Source organism: Coregonus clupeaformis, chromosome 15, assembly GCF_020615455.1.
Source record: "Coregonus clupeaformis isolate EN_2021a chromosome 15, ASM2061545v1, whole genome shotgun sequence".
Lineage (NCBI taxonomy): Eukaryota > Metazoa > Chordata > Actinopteri > Salmoniformes > Salmonidae > Coregonus > Coregonus clupeaformis.
This window is the reverse complement of record NC_059206.1, coordinates 62,437,869-62,461,281: the sequence shown is the minus strand read 5'-3', so window position 1 is coordinate 62,461,281 and position 23,413 is coordinate 62,437,869. Positions and strand designations below refer to the sequence as shown.

Sequence of the window (23,413 nt, the reverse complement as noted above, 5' to 3'; positions counted from 1 at the left end):
GTATGCATATGACTGCTGCCAATATGCAAAGTCAATGGTATTGACAGGGATTGAAGCACAGAGGAAGTATGAATAACACGTATGCATGGCTTACACAATCAAACAGATAGCCTATAGTCCTCCTATGGCCAAACAACTTCCCTATACAGCATACAGGTGTAGTGCCAACCTACTGTAAACACTCACTCACCACTTCCTACATATGGACACTACAAACTCCTCCAGTGAGTCCAGTCTGGTTAAAACGTCCTTTAAAAACGTTTCAAAAGCAGAACACCAGGCAATGTAATCCTGAAATTATATGGGTTGAAATCTACAGATAGCAATATAAAGTGCTGCTTTGTGTTGTGTAGAGTTTAAGCCGTAGGGATATCTCCAGTGACAGGAGTGGATTTAATTATGAACTAATGGGTGAATTAGGTGAGCAGGGTGTGGTGTGTCCAACAATGGGACAATGTGACTGCTCCCATTGTAGGCTAATACAACCCTTTACAGTACAAATCAATCAGAAGGCTATGCTATCCCACTTCAGGAGCACACACACACACACACACACACACACACACGGTAACACACACACGATAACACACACAGGGTAACACACACACCTCATTGCCTCAACATGAATGAGAAATGGGATCCAGAGCTTGATGAATAGGTCTTGTGCGTGAACATAGTTCAGTGGCAGAGAGCCTTAGAAGACCCAACCATAAAAAACCATCTGTAATTTAACCCTTGACTGATTCAGTTCAGGGATGATGTCATGTAATGTTCACTATTCTAAAACTGTAACAGATCCTTCTTCACGTTCCCTTTTTAGGTTTAGCCAGAGTCAGCAGGATTATGCTGCCGCTGGCAATGTGCTGAATAATTACTTTGTAATGACAACTTCACACACACTTCAAACGCTCCCTAGAGGTGTTAGGTTGAGTGTGTGTCTCTCCTCCATATGAGAGTGTACCTTGTTGGAGCCTGCCTCAGCTCCTCAGGAGCCATAAAACTGCACACCGTAATCACCCTGTCCCTTACTCAGCTCTCCCTCTCTCACACACACACACACACACACACACACACACACACACACACACACACACACACACACACACACACACGACTGTCAAGCCCTGGGGTGAGCTCACTCACGCCAACAAACACGTTGCCACACAAACACACGCACACGTTACAGGAAGGGTGAGGTAGAGATGGAAGGACAGAAAACTAAAGGAATGCAAGGTAGTGAAGAGGAGAGATACGGAGCAAGTATGAAAGATTAAAGAGATTATGAGTGAACAGCTGATAGTGAAAGAGAGAGAGAAAGATCTGTCATTCCCTCTGTCTGAAGCCTACTCACCCTGTCTAGTCAGTGTGGGATGGCAGGCAGGCCAACAGAGAAAAGGAGAAAAGACAGGTACTGTCTATCTGTCCCGTCCGGATGGCTTGCCGCTGTATATCTCTCTCTCTCCTCTCTCTCTCTGTCTGAGGCACGTGGAGCAAGCCAGCCTCCCACAACACAGGCTTCAAAAAGTACAGCCACTGGGTGATATCATCCAACCCTGTACAGGCCAAGCCTTCACAGTCCTGCTGCTGGAGTCCAACCAGAGCTCATCCAAATCTCCCTGGGTAGAGCAGTACAGCAGGTCTACAGACACAGAGATCAGTATCCAGTAGCTGGTGGTCAGTGTGAGTAAGCAGGAGAGAGCGTGAGTGTGTGTGTGTGTGCACTCCCTTAAAGGGTGGTGCCTAACCCAGTGACGGAGAGAAGGAGGGGGGAGATGGGAGAGAGACAGAAAAATAGGGTGTGTGTGTACAGACGTAGGATCTTAATTTGATCACCCTGGCGCAGGATAACTTGTTGTGTATTTGATGTCTAAAAAGGCTTCTGAAGTTCGTAATTTCCGCTTTTACATTTCAGATTTGATTTTACCTTAGGAAAAATGTATCAACTCCTACAAAAATGTCCATGAATTACATAATAATTCACATTTCCTGTTGCTGCAGGATTCTTTTACTGCTGTAGCAAACTGGCTCAAATTAAGATCCTAAATCTGTAGGAGAGAGAGAGGCAGGTAGAAATCAGACCCCCCCCTTCACTCCTCCTCCACAGTATTGGTTGAATCAGGATTCCTCCCTCTATCCTTGAGTCGCCACAACCAGAGACAGAGAGAACAGGACAAAACCAGTCATCCTTTCTCTGTTCTTTTGCTTTCATGTCTGTCTATCCTGTTCTGATAACAAACAACCACTAACCAGACAGGCCTTTGAACACGCAATGCCCTGAACACAAAACCCCATGGACCCCATAATACAAAACCCATGAAAATGGAATAAGAATTCACAATGTAAGAATAAGATACTCATCTCAATGCAAAATCCCCGCATTCCAACTCACAATACCAGGATACAAAAGTCTATCGACTACAGTGCCTAGCAAAAGTATTCATCCCCCCTTGGCGTTTTTCCTATTTTGTTGCATTACAACCTGGAATTTAAATGGAATTTTATTTGGATTTCATGTAATGGACATACACAAATTAGCCCAAATTGGTGAAGTGAAATGAAAAAAATAACTTGTTTCAAAATATTCTAAAAAATAAATAACAGAAAAGTGGTGCGTGCATACAGTGGGGAGAACAAGTATTTGATACACTGGCGATTTTGCAGGTTTTCCTACTTACAAAGCATGTAGAGGTCAAATTTTTATCATTGGTACACTTCAACTGTGAGAGACGGAATCTAAAACAAAAATCCAGAAAATCACATTGTATGATTTGTATGTAATTAATTTGCATTTTATTGCATGACATAAGTATTTGATCACCTACCAACCAGTAAGAATTCCGGCTCTCACAGACCTGTTCGTTTTTCTTTAAGAAGCCCTCCTGTTCTCCACTCATTACCTGTATTAACTGCACCTGTTTGAACTCGTTACCTGTATAAAAGACACCTGTCCACACACTCAATCAAACAGACTCCAACCTCTCCACAATGGCCAAGACCAGAGAGCTGTGTAAGGACATCAGGGATAAAATTGTAGACCTGCACAAGGCTGGGATGGGCTACAGGACAATATAATACATTAAAATCCTGCAGCGCACGCAAGGTCCCCCTGCTCAAGCCAGCGCATGTCCAGGCCCGTCTGAAGTTTGCCAATGACCATCTGGATGATCCAGAGGAGGAATGGGAGAAGGTCATGTGGTCTGATGAGACAAAAATATAGCTTTTTGGTCTAAACTCCACTCGCCGTGTTTGGAGGAAGAAGAAGGATGAGTACAACCCCAAGAACACCATCCCAACCGTGAAGCATGAAGGTGGAAACATCATTCTTTGGGGATGCTTTTCTGCAAAGGGGACAGGACGACTGCACCGTATTGAGGGGGAGGATGGATGGGGCCATGTATCGCGAGATCTTGGCCAACAACCTCCTTCCCTCAGTAAGAGCATTGAAGATGGGTCGTGGCTGGGTCTTCCAGCATGACAACGACCGAAACACACAGCCAGGGCAACTAAGGAGTGGCTCCGTAAGAAGCATCTCAAGGTCCTGAGTGGCCTAGCCAGTCTCCAGACCTGAACCCAAATGAAAATCTTTGGAGGGAGCTGAAAGTCCGTATTGCCCAGCGACAGCCCCGAAACCTGAAGGATCTGGAGAAGGTCTGTATGGAGGAGTGGGCCAAAATCCCTGCTGCAGTGTGTGCAAACCTGGTCAAGACCTACAGGAAACGTATGATCTCTGTAATTGCAAACAAAGGTTTCTGTACCAAATATTAAGTTCTGCTTTTCTGATGTATCAAATTCTTATGTCATGCAATAAAATGCAAATTAATTACTTAAAAATCGTCTCTCACAGTTGAAGTGTACCTATGACAAAAATTACAGACCTCTACATGATTTGTAAGTAGGAAAACCTGCAAAATCAGCAGTGTATCAAATACTTGTTCTCCCCACTGTATGTGTTCACCCCCTTTGCTATGAAGCCCCTGAATAAGATCTGGTGCAACCAATTACCTTCAGAAGTCACATAATTAGTTAAATAAAGTCCACCTGTGTCCAATCTAAGTGTCACATGATCTGTCACATGATCTCAGTATATATACACACCTGTTCTGAAAGGCCCCAGAGTCTGTAACACCACTAAGCAATGGGCACCACCAAGCAAGCGGCACCACGAAGACCAAGGAGCTCTCCAAACAGGTCAGGGACAAAGTTGTGGAGAAGTAGAGATCAGGGTTGGGTTATAAAAAAAAAAATCGAAACTTTGAACATCCCACGGAGCACCATTAAATCCATTTTTAAAAAATTGAAAGAATATGGCACCACAACAAACCTGCCATGAGAGGGCCACCCACCAAAACTCATGGACCAGGCAAGGAGGGCATTAAACATAGAGGCAACAAAGAGACCAAAGATAACCTTGAAGGAGCTGCAAAGCTCCACAGCGGAGATTGGAGTATCTGTCCATAGGACCACTTTAAGCCGTACACTCCACAGAGCTGGGCATTACGTAAGAGTGGCCTGAAAAATACATTGCTTAAAGAAAAAAATAAGCAAACACGTTTGGTGTTCGCCAAAAGGCATGTGGGAGACTCCCCAAACATATGGAAGAAGGTACGCTGGTCAGATCAGACTAAAATTGAGCTTTTTGGCCATCAAGGAAAACTATGTCTGGCGCAAACCCAACACCTCTCATCACCCCGAGAACACCATCCCCACAGTGAAGCGTGGTGGCAGCATCATGCTGTGGGGATGTTTTTCATTGGCAGGGACTGGGAAACTGGTCAGAATTGAAGGAATGATGGATGGCTCTAAATACAGGGAAATTCTTGAGGAAAACCTGTTTCAGTCTTCCAGAGACTTGAGACTGGGGGTGGGGTGAATAGTTATGCAAGTTCTGTGTTTTTTTGTCTTATTTCTTGTTTGTTTCACACCCAAAAATATTTTGCATCTTCAAAGTGGTAGGCATGTTGTGTAAATCAAATGATACAAACCCCCCAAAAATCCATTTTAATTCCAAGTTGTAAGGCAACACAATAGGAAAAATGCCAAGGGGGGTGAATACTTTGGCAAGCCACTGTACATTATAATGTGAGGTGGTGGTGTCTTGCTCTACCAAAGAGTAGGCCTAATCTGTGGGGTAGATGTAGACTGACTCCTCTTTAAATGAAAGGCTTCCATCCAGCAGGGAGAAAAGCAGACGTTGCACAATGTGGTCATGTAAAGGGAGCGAGGCTGGTTCCACATGGGCTGCACTGACTGGGGAGGCATTGGTAATCGCTACACGTCAGCCCCTGTCAAAAACATTACATAACTGCACATTTTGCACTGGAGGCAAGGCAAAGTGGATAGGCTAACAGGCTAACCGGTCAATAAGAGATATGTGAACAGGCTAACAGGTCAATAAGAGTGAAGCGGATAGGCTAGGCTAACAGGTCAATATGAGTGACGTGGATAGGCTAGGCTAACAGGTCAATAAGAGTGAAGTGGATAGGCTAGGCTAACAGCTCAATATGAGTGGCGTGGATAGGCTAGCCTAACAGGTCAATAAGAGTGGCGTGGATAGGCTAGGCTAAGCTATATGAGGACAGGAGAGAGGGGGAAAAGAACAGGCATCGACAGCTGGACTTATTTGTCCTTATTCGTCCTTGAAGTGAACTGAAATTCGTATCTTTGGACCTGTTGAAAGCTAGGCCGATAAAGTCTGTTTAAGGCTGTAAATTGTTACGAGAGAGTTGCCAATATAGGTTTCAGTATCAAGCAGCAGCCATATCATGATATCATTCAATGAGCAACACAGCTAAAAAGAAGGTTAACACCATGGGGCTTTAAATGAGCCACCTCTGGCCTGGAAGAATCAACAGAACCAGCTGTACAGACACCAACACACCTCTGACTCAACACCACACCACAGGTAGTAACCATATCACAGGTGAGATCATAGTCGTACAATGTGCTTTACATCCAAAAAAGGACTTTCCATAAGGGGAATGAACCCCTTGATCTGAAACCCAGGCTCTCATAGTTTTACACTTTTTCTTTTGAAGAAGATGTCAAAATATAATTCTGGATACTTTGCGCTCCATGCCATCATTTTTCTATAGCCTATAATGTTCTATAACTCGTCTATATAGTCCAACTTACTTTTTAACTCCACCTTTCTATGTACTGGAACTCTATCTGGAACTTATTTTAATCTTCACCTGCAGTGACAAAACCGATCGCATCTCAAATCCATCACCTGTGTTGTGTCCGGTATGGACGAGTGCTGGCTAGGCAGAGAGAGAGATGCCAAACCCACGTGTTGCATCACTCAGAGATTTGATCTGCTTTGCTTGTTTGAACAGATGAACGCATAGTGTACATTGTGAGCTGATTTTTCATTTGCAGTGTTGTGTCGCAATGACCGATTTGTCAATCACTGGGTTATTATAGAGACCCTGGCAACAAATGGTGTTACAGTATGTTTCTAGCGTGATAACTTGAATGGTGTGTAGGCTAAGTTTACCTAACATCTACAAGAAAAATGAAACCACATTCTCAAACTGTTAGTCAATCTTCGATTTACTTGGAAGAGATTTTCTGTGTTGACAGAAGAGAAAAATAAATGCTGTTGCTACCTCGCTTTTACCATATCTGTGATGGCAGAAGAAAATGGCATTGATATATACAACTGCATGTTCCAATTTTGCTGTTGGTTAGTTTATCTGCTGTGTGTTGTGGGAGTGGTCCCAAACCGCATTTGCATGGCAAACCATCAAAGACAACATGGGAAGGAACATGCAAATACTAGCCAGAAACTTACATCCATTTGAAATACCGGTACTTTTAAACCTTCTGTTGACATGTTTTATTATATTTGTGCATACGTGTTTGTATGGGTGCGTTACATGACATAGCCCATTTATTTAACCCTTATTTTACCAGGTAAGTTGACTGACAACACATTCTCATTTACAGCAACAACCTGGGGAATAGTTACAGGGGAGAGGAGGATGACTGAGCCAATTGGAAGCTGGGGATGATTAGGTAGCCATGATGGTATGAGCGCCAGATTGGGAATTTAGCCAGGACACCGGGGTTAATACCCCTACGCTTACGATGAGTCAGGACACCTGTTTAACTTCCCATCCAAAAGACAGCACCATACACGAGGCAATGTCCCCAATCACTGCCCTGGAGCATATCATTTATATATATATTAGACCAGAGGAAAGTGGCCCTCCAACACCACTTCCAGCAGCATCTGGTCTCCCATCCAGGAACTGATCAGGACCAACCCTGCTTAGCTTCAGAGGCAAGCCAGCAGTGGGATGCAGGGTGGTATACTGCCTAACACACCCCTACAGGTAGGCTTGAGGGACTGACCTGTTCTTTGGTTGATCGGTCGAGGGTGACACCACCCTAAAAAAGGCAGGAAATGGTCATGTATTTACCTTTACTATGACTGATCTAAATGGATCTGCTTTTAAATGGTTGTTTCTGTGTACATTGGCACACAATAGCTTCAGGACTGGAGAATAGTTATAACATTACTGGCCCTACCTGTGCAGCTGTAAAAGTCCCTGAAATTACATCAGCTGTTTGTACATCTGACTCTATCAGATTCGATCCACAGTACACACAAAATATGCAGGATAAAGGAAATAAAATAATAGCTCTGTCGGTGAATGGATTCAAATCATAAAATCTACAGCACAAACTGTTGTTTACCTCTCCAGCAGTGTGCACCACTATTGCCTACCCCTTCTAGTCAGGCAACAAACGCACACGGTAGACACACCTTTGTCTCAGAGACAGCCCTATAATCCAGAGCCATGCGACAGCAAAACACAGGACCCCCTTTCATGTTCCACACCCCGAAGACAATTCTCATAAAGCTGCTGCTGTCACGACTTCCGCCGAGGCTGCCTCCCCTCCTTGTTCGGGTAGGTTTCGGCGTTCGTCGTCACTGGCTTACTAGCTACTGCCGATCCCATTCTCATCACTCCACTTGTCATGTCTTGTCTTGTCAATCACACACACCTGGTGCTCATTCCCCTAATTAGTATGTGTATAAGTGTTCCCTCTGTTCCCCTTGTCTTTGTGAGTGATTGTTTCACTGTGAGAGCGAAGTAGCTTGGTTGAGCTACTCTTCCATTTGTTATTGCCAAGGTGGACTATTTCCCTTGTGATAGTTTTGTTTTGACGCTGGGTGCGTTTTATTTATGTAAACGGAATAAACTCTGGACTTCAGTGTTTTACCTCCTGCGCCTGACTCCTTCATTCACACCTCGTCACAGCTACCTTGTCAGCTAATGGAGATCCTTTAAATACTAAATACAGACTAACAACCGACACCCTAGAAACATTTAGGTCTACACATACAAACCTGCAGCCATTCACACTTCCTCTATCCTCAGCCTCAAATAAAGCAAAGACGACAGACATCCAGACAGAAAGAAGCACTTTGTGCCTAAACCAGGTGTTTCTCCGTTAAAACAGAGCCAGGCCTCTCATCAGAAATGACAGTGAGGAAGGGACGGCCGTTATAGCTCAGCCGTGTCAAAGAGATGAGCCCAGTTTCCCACAGTAGCTGGCTATTACCTCGCGACTGTGTGATCTGTGATTAGAGAGAACCGTTAGCTGTTAGATCTCTGGAAATGCTCCCAAGCTATTAGGTCAGGGGTGTCAAACGTCCGGCCCGCGGGCCAAATCAGGCCCGCAAACGGGTTTAATCCGCCCGCGAGATGATTTTGAAAAAGAAAAAGAAAAAAGAAAAAAAAATTGGGGGGAGTATGAAAATGCGCTGCAATTTTTCAATAAAATAAACTGCTGTTCCAATTGCGTCCACTGGATGGCACAATAGCAATTGTGTTAAGCAAGCAAACTGTTTATACCGGGGCAGAGCAAGTAGGTCAAGCACGTGCAGCCAATGAGCTACTTTGTTTTGCCCGCGATATTTATTACGGCTTCTACTTTTAACATTATGTGCTTTGGCACCCTCATTGCCCCAATATGTCTCTGTCAAAAAAGAGAAAAGTGGACGCAGAGTGCAGAGTGTTCCAAGAAAAATGGTCATCCTATTTATTCATGGAATTGAATGGGAAAGCTGTATGTTTGGTGTGTTCAGAGCATGTTGCAGTGCTGAAAGAATATAACCTTCGTCGCCACTATGTGAGTCTTCATGCCGACAAATATGACAACTTTCAAGGACAGCGGAGATGAGAGAAGGTGAATGAACTGTTGGCGGGTCTGAAGAAACAGCAGTCTGTGTTTACTCACAGCCGAGACATCAGTGACGCTGCAGTGAAAGCTAGCTACCTCATTGCTAATGAAATCGCAGTGGCTTCAAAACCATTTAGTGAGGGTGAATTTGTAAAAACATGCATGATGAAGGCAGCGGAGATTGTGTGCCCTGAAAAGCGGAAGGCTTTTGCAAATATCAGCCTGACAAGAAACACAGTTGCAGACAGGATTTCCGATCTTTCAGTGGATTTGGACAGCCAGTTGAAGCAAAAAGTAAAGTCATTTATTGCGTTTCTCGGTTGCAATTGATGAAAGCACGGACATTACAGATGTTGCACAACTGGCCATTTTCATCCGCTGGAGTTGATGACACATTGACCGTCACCGAGGAGTTCGTGGAGTTGGTGCCGGCGACAGATACAACGACAGCAGCTGATATTTTTACCGCACTCGTCGGCGCGCTGGACAGGGTCGGAGTGGACTGGTCCCGCGCTGTCAGCCTGGCTACAGATGGTGCAGAGCACCTGAATAACTTGAACAAACAGCTGCAAGGGCGCAACAAAGTTGTCACGCAGTATTATGACAGCATACGTTCTTTCAAGTTGAAGCTGTCATTGTGGGAGACGCAACTTGCGGGTGGTGATGCAGCTCACTTCCCCTGTCTGAAAAATGTGTGCGCGACCCAACATGTGGCAGACATGAAGCGGTTCAAAGATAAAATAACGGGACTGTTACGGGAGTTTGAGCAACGCTTTCAGATTTATGTTTATATGTTTTTATGTTGATGTGCTATTGTTTTTAATTGATTTTATTTTATTTGTATATTTAACCTATTCTTGACTCTGTGGTTCTTGCACTTGTTTGGGGAACAGGATTTCATTATTTTTATCTACATTTCTGCCTGAGAAATGACACCCTGATATAGTTCTGTGATCTGTGATATACTTCTGTGAATCACTGAGGCATTGTGTGTTCTTTGTCCTCAGAACTTTCAAATAACTTGAGGTGTTTTATGATTAATAGTGATGTTGTGCTTTTGGACACTGTCCTCAGGCTCCAGCTTTATGTTTATATGTTTTTATGTTGATGTGCTATTGTTTTTATTTGTTTTTATTTTATTTGTATATTTAACCTATTCTTGACTCTGTGGTTCTTGCACTTGTTTGGGGAACAGGATTTCATTATTTTTATCTACATTTCTGCCTGAGAAATGACACCCTGATATAGTTCTGTGATCTGTTAAACAGTTCTGTTAATCACTGAGGCATTGTGTGTTTGTGTGTTCTTTTTCTTTAGAATTTTCAAATAACTTGACGTGTTTTATGATTAATAGTGATGTTGTGCTTGTACTATTTTGGACACACTGTTCTCAGGCTCCAGCTTTATTGTCACGATCGTCGGTGAGAGAGGACCAAGGCGCAGCGTTGAAGGTGAACATATCCTTTTATTTTACTGATCACACGATCAAAACAATAAACGATAACGTGACGTCTACGGTTTAACACAAACCGAAATGAACAAGAAACCACAAACACAAAGTGCAAGACAGACAGTTAAATATGGCTCCCAATCAGAGACACCCAGCTGACACTCGTTGCCTCTGATTGGGAGTCACCTCAGACCAACATAGAAAAATAAACATAGACTTACACACCCTGGCTCAACATAACATAGTCCCCAGAGCCAGGGCGTGACATTTATGTTGTATGTTGATCGTATTAAAACAAAGAAAACAATCTGAAGTTGTTGTTTTTAAGTTATATATACCATGATTTTTCCGGTCCGGCCCACTTGGGAATAGATTTTCCTCCATGTGGCCCCCTGAGCTAAAATGAGTTTGACACCCCTGTATTAGGTGATTTGTAGTCTATGATAACAGCTAAGAGGTGTACCCTAGTTTACCTACTCTAAGATTAATGCATGGTCCTAAATCGAACAAACTTGAGTTCATGATAAAAGAGGACAACCTGTACATTATACTGACTCCAACTGATGGACCAATCAGATAGTCTTATCTTGCTCTTTAATAAGCAGACTCTTGGTATTGGCCCAGACCACTCACTGTGTTGCGCTGATGTCTCGGTTGTACTCCTTTCCTTGGAAGAATGCTCCAGACTAGACATTGGCCAGATAAAAAGAGGGTTGGCACCGCTTTCAGTTGGTCCGATCTCAAAGGAAAACCTGCAATAGATCACAGCGTCGCACTCGCTCACATCAATGTGTGTGGGTATAATATGCACAGTTCATCTTACGTTCCATTGCTTCCATTCCAGCCATTACAATGTAGCTCCTCCCACCAGCCTCATCTGGTGCACGTACACACACACACACACACACACACACACACACACGTCCAAAGTCCAGCTGAACCTCTAGACTTGGGTGTGTGTCAGAGAGATAAGCGACAGGTCAGAGAAATAGTTTGTCTGAGATGCAGGAAAGGAATTATCTACCTGGAGACACACCTGGAGGTGATTGATCCACCTAATCCAAGTCCTAGATATATGCCATTTAGCAGACGCTTTATAGGATATCCTAATCAAAGGCATGCAACACACACACACACACACACACACACACACACACCATCTGGTAATGACTGAATGAAGTCCAACTAAGTGTGGTTGATGAAAGAAACATCTCAATCACACAGAGATGTGTACAACAACATGCTCCAGGAGTCAGGAGTGGAGCAATCCCTCCCCACACACACCCTGGGTCAACCAACACAACACTATCAACATCAAGGGAGGCCAATGGACATTGATATGTATACTATAATACCACAGGAGGCTGGTGAGGGGAGGACGGCTCATATTAATGGCTGGAATGGAAACCATGTGTTTGATGAGTTGGATACCATTCCATTTATTTCATTCCAGCCATTACTATGAGCCCGTCCTCCCCTCACCAGCCTCCTGTGTATAATACACATACAAGTGAATTTGTCTCAATACTTTTGGTCCCCTAAAATGGGGAGGGACTATGGACAAAAAGTGCATTCATTTCTAAACGGTTCACACGATATGGATGAAAATACCCTCAAATTAAAGCTGATGGTCTGGACTTTAAAGTCATAGTTGTCACGACTTCCGTTGAGGCTGCCTCCCCTCCTTGTTCGGGGAGGTTTCGGCGTTCGTCATCACCAGCTTACTAGCCACTGCCGCTCCATATATCATCATTCCATTTGTCTTGTCTTGTCAATTACACACACCTGGTTCTTATCCCCTCATTAGTCCGTGTATAAGTGTTCCCTCTGCCCCCCTTGTCCTTGTGGGTGATTGTTTATTGTGAGAGTAGTGTAGCTCGGTGGAGCTACATTTCCCCTGTGCCTGTATATTGTTGGAGTATCCCCATGCCGTGTATTGCCAGGGTAGATAGTTTCCCCTGTGCCTGTTTTGGTTTGTCGCTATCCAGCGCAATTGTGTCTGACGGAATAAACTGTGTATTCGGTGATTTACCATCCTGCGCCTGACTCCTTCTATCACACTCATCACAATAGTCATTGTATCATTTCAAATCCAAGGTGCTGGAGTACAGACCCAAAACAACAAAAATTGTCACTGTCCCAATACTTTTGGAGTTTACTGTATATTAGGCTACCCAGACAAGGACACCATAGAAACTAATTTAAGATAAATAATGGGAGTCAATCTCCATCCAATAGTATTGAAGAGGCATGTTCAAGAGAGCCGGGTTTCAATGGCTTTTTATAGTGTGGTCAACCGTCAACGTGTGCACGATAATCCTGCTTGTATAGAGTGCTTGAAGAGTGATTTCTTGGAAACCGTCTTACGTAAGATGAACTGTGCATATTATACCCACACACATTGATGTGAGCGAGTGCGACGCTGTGATCTATTGCAGGTTTTCCTTTGAGATCGGACCAACTGAAAGCGTTGCCAACCCTCTTTTTATCTGGCCAATGTCTAATCTGGAGCATTCTTCCAAGGAAAGGAGTACAACCGAGACATCAGCGCAACACAGTGTGTGGTCTGGGCCAATACCAAGAGTCTGCTTATTAAAGAGCAAGATAAGACTATCTGATTGGTCCATCAGTTGGAGTCAGTAGAATGTACAGGTTGTCCTCTTTTATCATGAACTCAAGTTTGTTCGATTTAGGACCATGCATTAATCTTAGAGTAGGTAAACTAGGTTACACCTTTTAGCTATTATCATAGACTACAAATCACCTAATAGCTTGGGAGCATTTCCAGAGATCTAACAGCTAACGGTTCTCTCTAATCACAGATCACACAGTCGCGAGGTAATAGCCAGCTACTGTGGGAAACTGGGCTCATCTCTTTGACACGGCTGAGCTATAACGGCCGTCCCTTCCTCACTGTCATTTCTGATGAGAGGCCTGGCTCTGTTTTGACGGAGAAACACCTGGTTTAGGCACAAAGTGCTGCTTTCTGTCTGGATGTCTGCCGTCTTTGCTTTATTTGAGGCTGAGGATAGAGGAAGTGTGAATGGCTGCTTGTTTGTAGGTGTAGACCTAGATGTTTCTAGGGTGTCGGTTGTTAGTCTGTATTTAGTTTGTGTTGTAGATTTTATGATTGGAATCCATTAACCGACAGAGCTATTATTTTATTTCCTATATCCTGCATACTTTGTGTGTACTGTGGATCGAATCTGATAGAGTCAGATGTACAAACAGCTGATGTCATTTCAGGGACTTTTACAGCTGCACAGGTAGGGCCAGTAATTTTATAACTATTCTCCAGTCCTAAAGCTATTGTGTGCCAATGTACACAGAAACAACCATTTAAAAGCAGATCCATTTAGATCAGTCGTAGTAAAGGTAAATACATGACCATTTCCTGCCTTTTTTAGGGTGGTGTCACCTCGACCGATCAACCAAAGAACAGGTCAGTCCCTCAAGCCTACCTGTAGGGGTGTGTTAGGCAGTATACCACCCTGCATCCCACTGCTGGCTTGCCTCTGAAGCTAAGCAGGGTTGGTCCTGATCAGTTCCTGGATGGGATACCAGATGCTGCTGGAAGTGGTGTTGGAGGGCCAGTAAGAGGCACTCTTTCCTCTGGTCTAATATATATATAAATTATATGCCCCAGGGCAGTGATTGGGGATATTGCCTTGTGTATGGTGCTGTCTTTCGGATGGGAAGTTAAACAGGTGTCCTGACTCATCGTAAGCGTAGGGGTATTAACCCCGGTGTCCTGGCTAAATTCCCAATCTGGCGCTCATACCATCATGGCTACCTAATCATCCCCAGCTTTCAATTGGCTCAGTCATCCTCCTCTCCCCTCTAACTATTCCCCAGGTTGTTGCTGTAAATGAGAATGTGTTGTCAGTCAACTTACCTGGTAAAATAAGGGTAAAATAAATGGGCTATGTCATGTAACACACCCATACAAACACGTATGCACAAATATAATAAAACATGTCAACAGAAGGTTTAAAAGTATTTCAAATGATGTACGTCTCTGGCTAGTATTTGCATGTTCCTTCCCATGTTGTCTTTGATGGTTTGCCATGCAAAGGAGGTTTGGGACCACTCCCACAACACACAGCAGATAAACTAATCAACAGCTAAATTGGAACATGCAGTTGCATATATCAATGCCATTTTCTTCTGCCATCACAGATATGGTAAAAGCGAGGTAGCAACAGCATTTATTAACAGTTTGAGAATGTGGTTTGATTTTCTTGTAGATGTTAGGTAAACTTAGCCTACACACCATTCAAGTTATCACGCTAGAAACATACTGTAACACCATTTGTTGCCAGGGTCTCTACAATAACCCAGTGATTGACAAATCGGTCATTGCGACACAACACTGCAAATGAAAAATCAGCTCACAATGTACACTATGCGTTCATCTGTTCAAACAAGCAAAGCAGATCAAATCTCTGAGTGATGCAACACGTGGGTTTGGCATCTCTCTCTCTGCCTAGCCAGCACTCGTCCATACCGGACACAACACAGGTGATGGATTTGAGATGTGATCCGTTTTGTCACTGCAGGTGAAGATTAAAAGAAGTTTCAGATAGAGTTCCAGTACATAGAAAGGTGGAGTTACAGTGGGGGAAAAAAGTATTTAGTCAGCCACCAATTGTGCAAGTTCTCCCACTTAAAAAGATGAGAGAGGCCTGTAATTTTCATCATAGGTACACGTCAACTATGACAGACAAATTGAGAATTTTTTTTCTCCAGAAAATCACATTGTAGGATTTTTTTATGAATTTATTTGCAAATTATGGTGGAAAATAAGTATTCGGTCACCTACAAACAAGCAAGATTTCTGGCTCTCACAGACCTGTAACTTCTTCTTTAAGAGGCTCCTCTGTCCTCCACTCGTTACCTGTATAAATGGCACCTGTTTGAACTTGTTATCAGTATAAAAGACACCTGTCCACAACCTCAAACAGTCACACTCCAAACTCCACTATGGCCAAGACCAAAGAGCTGTCAAAGGACACCAGAAACAAAATTGTAGACCTGCACCAGGCTGGGAAGACTGAATCTGCAATAGGTAAGCAGCTTGGTTTGAAGAAATCAACTGTGGGAGACATTATTAGGAAATGGAAGACATACAAGACCACTGATAATCTCCCTCGATCTGGGGCTCCACGCAAGATCTCACCCCGTGGGGTCAAAATGATCACAAGAACGGTGAGCAAAAATCCCAGAACCACACGGGGGGACCTAGTGAATGACCTGCAGAGAGCTGGGACCAAAGTAACAAAGCCTACCATCAGTAACACACTACGCCGCCAGGGACTCAAATCCTGCAGTGCCAGACGTGTCCCCCTGCTTAAGCCAGTACATGTCCAGGCCCGTCTGAAGTTTGCTAGAGTGCATTTGGATGATCCAGAAGAGGATTGGGAGAATGTCATATGGTCAGATGAAACCAAAATATAACTTTTTGGTAAAAACTCAACTCGTCGTGTTTGGAGGACAAAGAATGCTGAGTTGCATCCAAGAACACCATACCTACTGTGAAGCATGGGAGTGAAAACCTCCCTTCCATCAGCAAGGGCATTGAAGATGAAACGTGGCTGGATCTTTCAGCATGACAATGATCCCAAACACACCGCCCGGCAACGAAGGAGTGGCTTCGTAAGAAGCATTTCAAGGTCCTGGAGTGGCCTAGCCAGTCTCCAGATCTCAACCCCATAGAAAATCTTTGGAGGGAGTTGAAAGTCCGTGTTGCCCAGCGACAGCCCCAAAACATCACTGCTCTAGAGGAGATCTGCATGGAGGAATGGGCCAAAATACCAGCAACAGTGTGTGAAAACCTTGTGAAGACTTACAGAAAACATTTGACCTGTGTCATTGCCAACAAAGGGTATATAACAAAGTATTGAGAAACTTTTGTTATTGACCAAATACTTATTTTCCAACATAATTTGCAAATAAATTCATAAAAAATCCTACAATGTGATTTTCTAGATTTTATTTTCTCATTTTGTCTGTCATAGTTGACGTGTACCTATGATGAAAATTACAGGCCTCTCTCATCTTTTTAAGTGGGAGAACTTGCACAATTGGTGGTTGACTAAATACTTTTTTTCCCCACTGTATAAAGTAAGTTGGACTATATAGACGAGTTATATAACATTATAGGCTATAGAAAAATGATGGCATGGAGCGCCAAGTATCCAGCATTATATTTTGACATCGTCTTCAAAAGAAAAAGTGTAAAACTATGAGAGCCTGGGTTTCAGATCCAGGGGTTCATTCCCCTTATGGAAAGTCATTTTTTGGATGTAAAGCACATTGTACGACTATGATCTCACCTGTGATATGGTTACTACCTGTGGTGTGGTGTTGAGTCAGAGGTGTGTTGGTGTCTGTACAGCTGGTTCTGTTGATTCTTCCAGGCCAGAGGTGACTCATTTAAAGCCCCATGGTGTTAACCTTCTTATTAGTTGTGTTGCTCATTGAATGATATCATGATATGGCTGCTGATTGATACTGAAACCGATATTGGCAACTCTTTCGTAACAATTTACAGCCTTAAACAGATTTATTGGCCCAGTTTTCAACAGGTCCAAAGATACGAATTTCAGTTCACTTCAATGACGAATAGCCAATTAAACCTATGCTTGAAATATAAAAAGAAAACCAATATTTTAAACCGCCTGATTTGAAACATTTAAAATATAGACTATGATCTCATCGTTACACTCGTGACACAACTTTTATTTCCCTCAGTCATCCTTTTCTATTATGACAATCCATCCATGCCGACTAGATAGACAGTACCCCCCGCGAAGCATTACAACAAATATCAGATGCGTCCGTGAAACTCTAAACTAAATCAATCCGTGGTCCTCTGTAGCTCAGCTGGTAGAGCACGGCGCTTGTAACGCCAAGGTAGTGGGTTCGATCCCCGGGACCACCCATACACAAAAAAAAATTTATGCACGCATGACTGTAAGTCGCTTTGGATAAAAGCGTCTGCTAAATGGCATATTATATTATATATTATAATCCCTTTATTGACTTACAGTAAAAAGCGGGGGGTAAATCAATTAAAGACATGGAGAGGAGAGGGCCTCGTGTATAGAACCAATCTGGAATCCTCAGGGACTTTAGGAAGCCATTCTGGTAAATGTCCATTGTGCATTTGTCGATTATCTAACTAATGAATTAAGCCCTGTGCTACTACTGGTAGTTGGGGTTCATGGGAGCTGTTTGTAAAGGACAGACATAACCGGTGGTGTGAAGTGTTAAGTATGGAGGAAGTGGAATTATAGCTCTGAGGGGTGAGCCATGTTGGGGCCAGACCTCTGGGGGAGGGGGCTGATTTCTTTGTCTTAATTCTGACATGCTCTGGCTGTTATTGAGAGGACTGACTGGGCCTCTGTAGCTACAGCCCCTGGCAGAGTGTAGAGTTTTACACACTTTTATCTTCTAGCCAGTAAACCTTAACTGATACTAAAAAAATTGACTCGATGTCATCGAGTTCAAAACTATGACTTTACCCAGATGAGCAGTGAGCACCCCATTCCATAGAAGCCTTTTAGTAACACCGGCATATCGAAACTCTGCTGAGCTCAATGTCAATTTGTCAAAGTAGCAGGAGATAGCAAAGAGAGGAAAAGGGCTGTGTCTAATCTAAAGTTGGATATCTGTCAGGCTTTAAATTGGCTTTGTTCTTGAAACCAAGTGTAGTGCTGCTCTGGTAATGAATATCAGCTAGAAAACAGGTTATGACATCAAATTAATTCTTTAGGTTTTCGCTCTCATGCGTTGGCTTTTTTTTTTTTTTTACAACCTCAGTGGGGTTTTTTCTCCGCCTCATTCCTAATTTGAATGAAACATAAATATTTGATGCTAGTTAATGTAAAATGTTTAATTATTCAGTGGAGGTGATAAGAGCAAGTAGCCGTATCACACCCTTCCCATAACTTCAGATCTCCACCTGTCATTTACTGCACTATTCCAACATCAACAGTGAGCTTCACTAATGACACCCATCCTGCCAAACCATAATAACTGCAGCCAAGGTAAATTACACTTTGAGCCACCAGGAGGATTATATTGCATTTATACTATGCTCATACAACCCCTCTATCCATCTCACTAACAACAGCAGCTACAGGATCCCAGAGGGCCACAACAAGCTCCATGATGACATCAGACTGTCTGATGCTTTCGCTAATCAGATCTCTTCCATTAGCTAACTGCATTAGTGTGGCGCGATATGGTTACTACAGTATTCACAGCTGTTTGCTGACTGGACAAAGTACTACTCAAGTTGCTCACACTATTAGCCTGGAGACATTGGGTGTGGTCCCGCTCACTGCAGAGGGAAAATGGCTGCTGCACTAAGGCCTAACCACTCCACTTCACTACCTCCTTGAAAACAGATTTGGGATCAGCCTTCTCAACCCGGGCCCCTAACCTTGACTATTATGGACCGACCAATAAAGCTGTCCAGGGAACAGTTGTTAAAGCACCAAAACAAACAGTACAACCAGGACTGCAGATGTCAAGAAACAGTGAACACATTGGTTTGACAGGCTGTTTCTGAGGTAGGACCATTAGGGCCACTAAGGGTCTGGCTGGTCAATACAGAGGAATAACATGTCAATTCCCCTCTTTACTCCTCCCTCTCTATGAATAATAGATCACTGCCCCATCCACCTTCTGGGCTTTTATTTATTTAACCTTTATTTAACTAGGCAAGTCAGTTAAGAACACATTCTTATTTACAATGACTTGCCTACCAAAAGGCAAAGGCCTCCTGCGGAGACGGGGGCTGGGACTAAAAATAAAAATATAGGACAAAACACACCCCGACAAGAGAGACACCACAACACTACATAAAGACCTAAGACAACAACATAGCATGGCAGCAACACATGACAACACAGCATGGTAGCAACACATGACAACATAGCATGGTAGCAACACATGACAACACAGCATGGTAGCAACACATGACAACACAGCATGGTAGCAACACATGACAACAACATGGCAGCAGCACAACATGGTAGCAGCACAACATGGTAGCAGCACAAAACATGGTACAAACATTATTGGGCACAGACAACAGCACAAAGGGCAAGAAGGTTGTGACGCTCAGACTACATCCTAAAGGAAAACATAAATAAACACAATGTTTTGTACCAATTAGCAAAATACGTAGGCCCACTGAATAGTACGGTAGTTGTAAAAGATGAATCTCTTTCACAGGTATCTGAGAAATCTGTATCATGGTTTCTCTGTACACACCATTTTTTACAATGTTAAATGTAAAACAAATCGAATTTAGAGACACAGGAGTCATCATACAACAAGGACTGTACCAACTAAGCAGGTCTTCCGAGACACTCAAATGAGTGAAGAATGATTCTGGGTCAAGTTGCTGTTTTTGTTTTCTGGAAGAGCCAAGGTCTGGGTACTTACTGTCAGAGAGATCATCCACTTGAAGTTCTCTCCATTATGACAAGAATCAAGATCAATTCACTCAATACCCTAATGCACTGATTAACACACTTACAGCCAAACTATACTGGACACGTTAGCATAAGGAAACCAGCCGTAAGCATTTTTGAGTAGCGTGCAGGTGAAACAGACCCATTGTAATCAACAAGATGCTACAGCGGTCGCAGAAGGCCTTCCTTTTTGGACACAAGCGGGAAACATCTAGGCCCACATGTAGCCTACATCTCAGCAGCCTGGACATTTGTTGGGATTGGGAATACCATTGGGAATACAAATCAGAGCAGGATTGGAGCTGGGAAAATGTAAGGGAGGAGACTCTCCATTTTTAAAGTAATCCCCTCCCTCTCCGTCTCCCTGTGTCCACCACTACTGTAGCCCACCCATCTGGGATAATCCGTCCAGGATTGGACAGCTGGTGTGTCGGAAAACGTCCATGACAACCTTCATGACTGACGTCGGTCAACTATGACATAACAGCATGGGAGCATAGCGCAAAGTGAGCACATACTGTACATGTAAGCAAACACTTTCAGAAACTGCCACGTGAATACGTGTTACGGTAATAACATATTATGGTAATGACAACTGAAGAGGACAGTTTGGCAGTGTGAGTGTGTATGTGTGTGTGTGTGTGTGTGTGTGTCAGCGACTATGACAGTGGCAGTCTGGTGGTCTCTGTCTGTCACGTGCAGATGGCTCGGAGGTTACGTAAGAGCATTTTAGGATTTCAGTAAGAGCCATTGTAAGGGAAGTAATCATCCCAAACAACAGATTGGTCCCTTGGATGGAATTGGTGCAGTACAGTATTTGGAAGGCTCAGCTCAGCCACAATATTCCCTGCCATAATGGTCAGGTGCCCCAATAGGATTCTTTCATCAAACAAATCTTATATCTAAGAGATGTGGGCCTAATAAGGAACAGAAAGAGATTAAACAATGCAAAAGTTTCATCTATAAAAATTCAGTATGTGAGAGTATGTGATGGCTGGTTGTTCAGTCCTACAACCACAACATTCAAACAAACCAATCTCAGGTCACCTCAACAAAACAGTGTAATCTTGAAATCAGTCACTCTCTCCACTACAAATAAATCAAGTCACTGGAACGTCATCTGTGGAGACTCATGGAAAATGGAAAATAATCAGACCTTTTGTCACGGTTTCGGCCGAGGCTGCTCCTCTTCCTTGTTCGGGCGGACTTCGGCGGTCGTCGTCTCCGGAGTACTAGCTGCCACCGTTCTATGTTTCTTGTTTCGTTTGGTTTTGTCTGTGCATAACACCTGTCCCTTGTTTGTGTCTTGATTGTTCTCCTATTTAGTTTCTTGGTTTGGGGCAGGTGTTATGCGTGATTGTTTATGTCAGACTGCCTCTGTATCGTGTCTAGTTTCTCTCGTTGTTGGCTTGTGCCCGAGAGTTCGCACTGCGTGCGCTTTTCGTTGTTATTTGCGCACTGTGTTTGGTGCGTAATTGTTTTGCGCCACCCGGTTGGGTTGGTTATATTATTGTGTACGTGCTTGGTTACGTTACTAAAGACGGTTGAAGTCATCCTGGTGCCTGCGCTTGATTCCGACACTCATCCACACACACACCTGTCTGACAGAATCACGCATCAAGATGGAATCAGCAGGAGCGACCGCGCCACCAGCTGATTTGGCGGAACGTCTTCGAGGTCAGGAGGACCGGATGAACCAGGTCTGCCACGCTCTGGATAGGGTGATGACCACGCTGCACCGTTGGGAGACCAGCGGGGTTCCCAAACCTCCACACACCGACCCAGATCCAGCGGTCAGCCCTCCAGTGTCCTCTTCGAACCCAGTGGGATTCGGCTCTCGCTCCCGAGGGCGTACGGCGGCTCCACCGCCGGGTGTCAAGGGTTCCTGCTGCAGGTGGAGCTCTACCTCGCCACCGTCCACCCGGCGCCCTCGGGACACGAGAGCGTCTCAGCCCTCATCTCCTGTCTCACCGGCAAGGCGTTGGAGTGGGCCAACGCCGCAGTGGAGGAGAATGGACGCCGCAACGACGAACTACGCGGAGTTCTCCCGCCGCTTCCGGGCGGTATTCGACCATCCACCAGAAGGGGAAGGCGGCGGGGGAACGTCTGTTCTACCTCCGACAGGGGATGAGAGCGCCCAGGACTTTGCATTAGAGTTCCGGACCCTAGCGGCTGATGCAGGGTGGAATGAGCGGGCCCTGACTGACCATTTCCGCTGCAGCCTCCGAGAGGACGTCCAGCGAGAGTTGGCGTGCAGGGACACGTCGTTGACTTTCGACCAACTGGTCGACATGGCCATCCGGCTGGATACCCTGCTCGCCACCCGTGGGCGTCCCCGGAGGGGGGGTTCGCCCATTCCACTCTCCAACGCCTCCCGAGCCGAGTCCTAGGAGCTCGGGGTGCTGGCGCTAGGGGAACGGAGGAGGAGGAGCCCACGGGGACCCGGCCCTTGCACCAACTGTGGTCGTGGAGGGCACACTGCGGCTAGGTGCTGGGGCGGGTCCTCCAGAGGAGGAGATGGCAGGACAGGCATTGGGGGGTCACCCCAGGTGAGTAGGCGCCCTGCTTACCCAGAGCTTTCTGTCGTGCACCTAACCTTGCCTGTTTGTTTCCCCACAGGTTGCACCTCGTTCCCAGCATAAGGCGCTGGTAGATTCAGGCGCAGCTGGGAATTTTATAGATCGCCAGTTCTGTTTAGAGTTAGGGATTCCCCTCATCCCAGTGGATAAGCCTTTCCCCGTCCATGCCCTAGATAGCCGTCCGTTAGGGTCTGGTTTGATTAGGGAAGTCACAGCACCACTTCAGATGATGGCGCAGGAGGGTCATGAGGAGAGAATTCAGCTTTATTTGATTGACTCTCCTGCGTATCCGGTGGTGTTGGGTCTTCCCTGGTTGATAACTCATGACCCTATTATTGGGTGGCGAGAGAAAGCTCTTAAAGGGTGGTCTGCTCAATGTGAGGGCGATGTCTGGGTGTTTCCATAGGGGCGACCTCGGTGGAGAGTCCGAATCTAATGCCAGCATTGCAGATTCCCCCAGTATGAGGATTTGGCACTGGCGTTCAGTAAGACTAGGGCTGCTCAGCTGCCGCCTCATAGACGGGGGGGATTGTGCGATAGATCTCCAGTCAGGCGCAGCTCTCCCGTGAGCCATGTGTATCCCTTGTCTCAAGAGGAGAAAAGATCTATGGAGACATACATCTCTGAGTCTCTTAGACAGGGATACATACGGTCCTCCGTTTCACCCGTTTCCTCAAGTTTCTTTTTTGTGAAGAAGAAGG

The 23,413-nt window shown here is 44.6% G+C and overlaps 1 pseudogene; it reads right to left on the bottom strand.

Moving 5' to 3' along the window:
- The window catches only part of LOC121566274, a 49,153-nt pseudogene extending 37,779 nt beyond the window's left edge, over positions 1 to 11,374 (bottom strand).
- Positions 11,375 to 23,413: the final 12,039 nt, after the last annotated feature.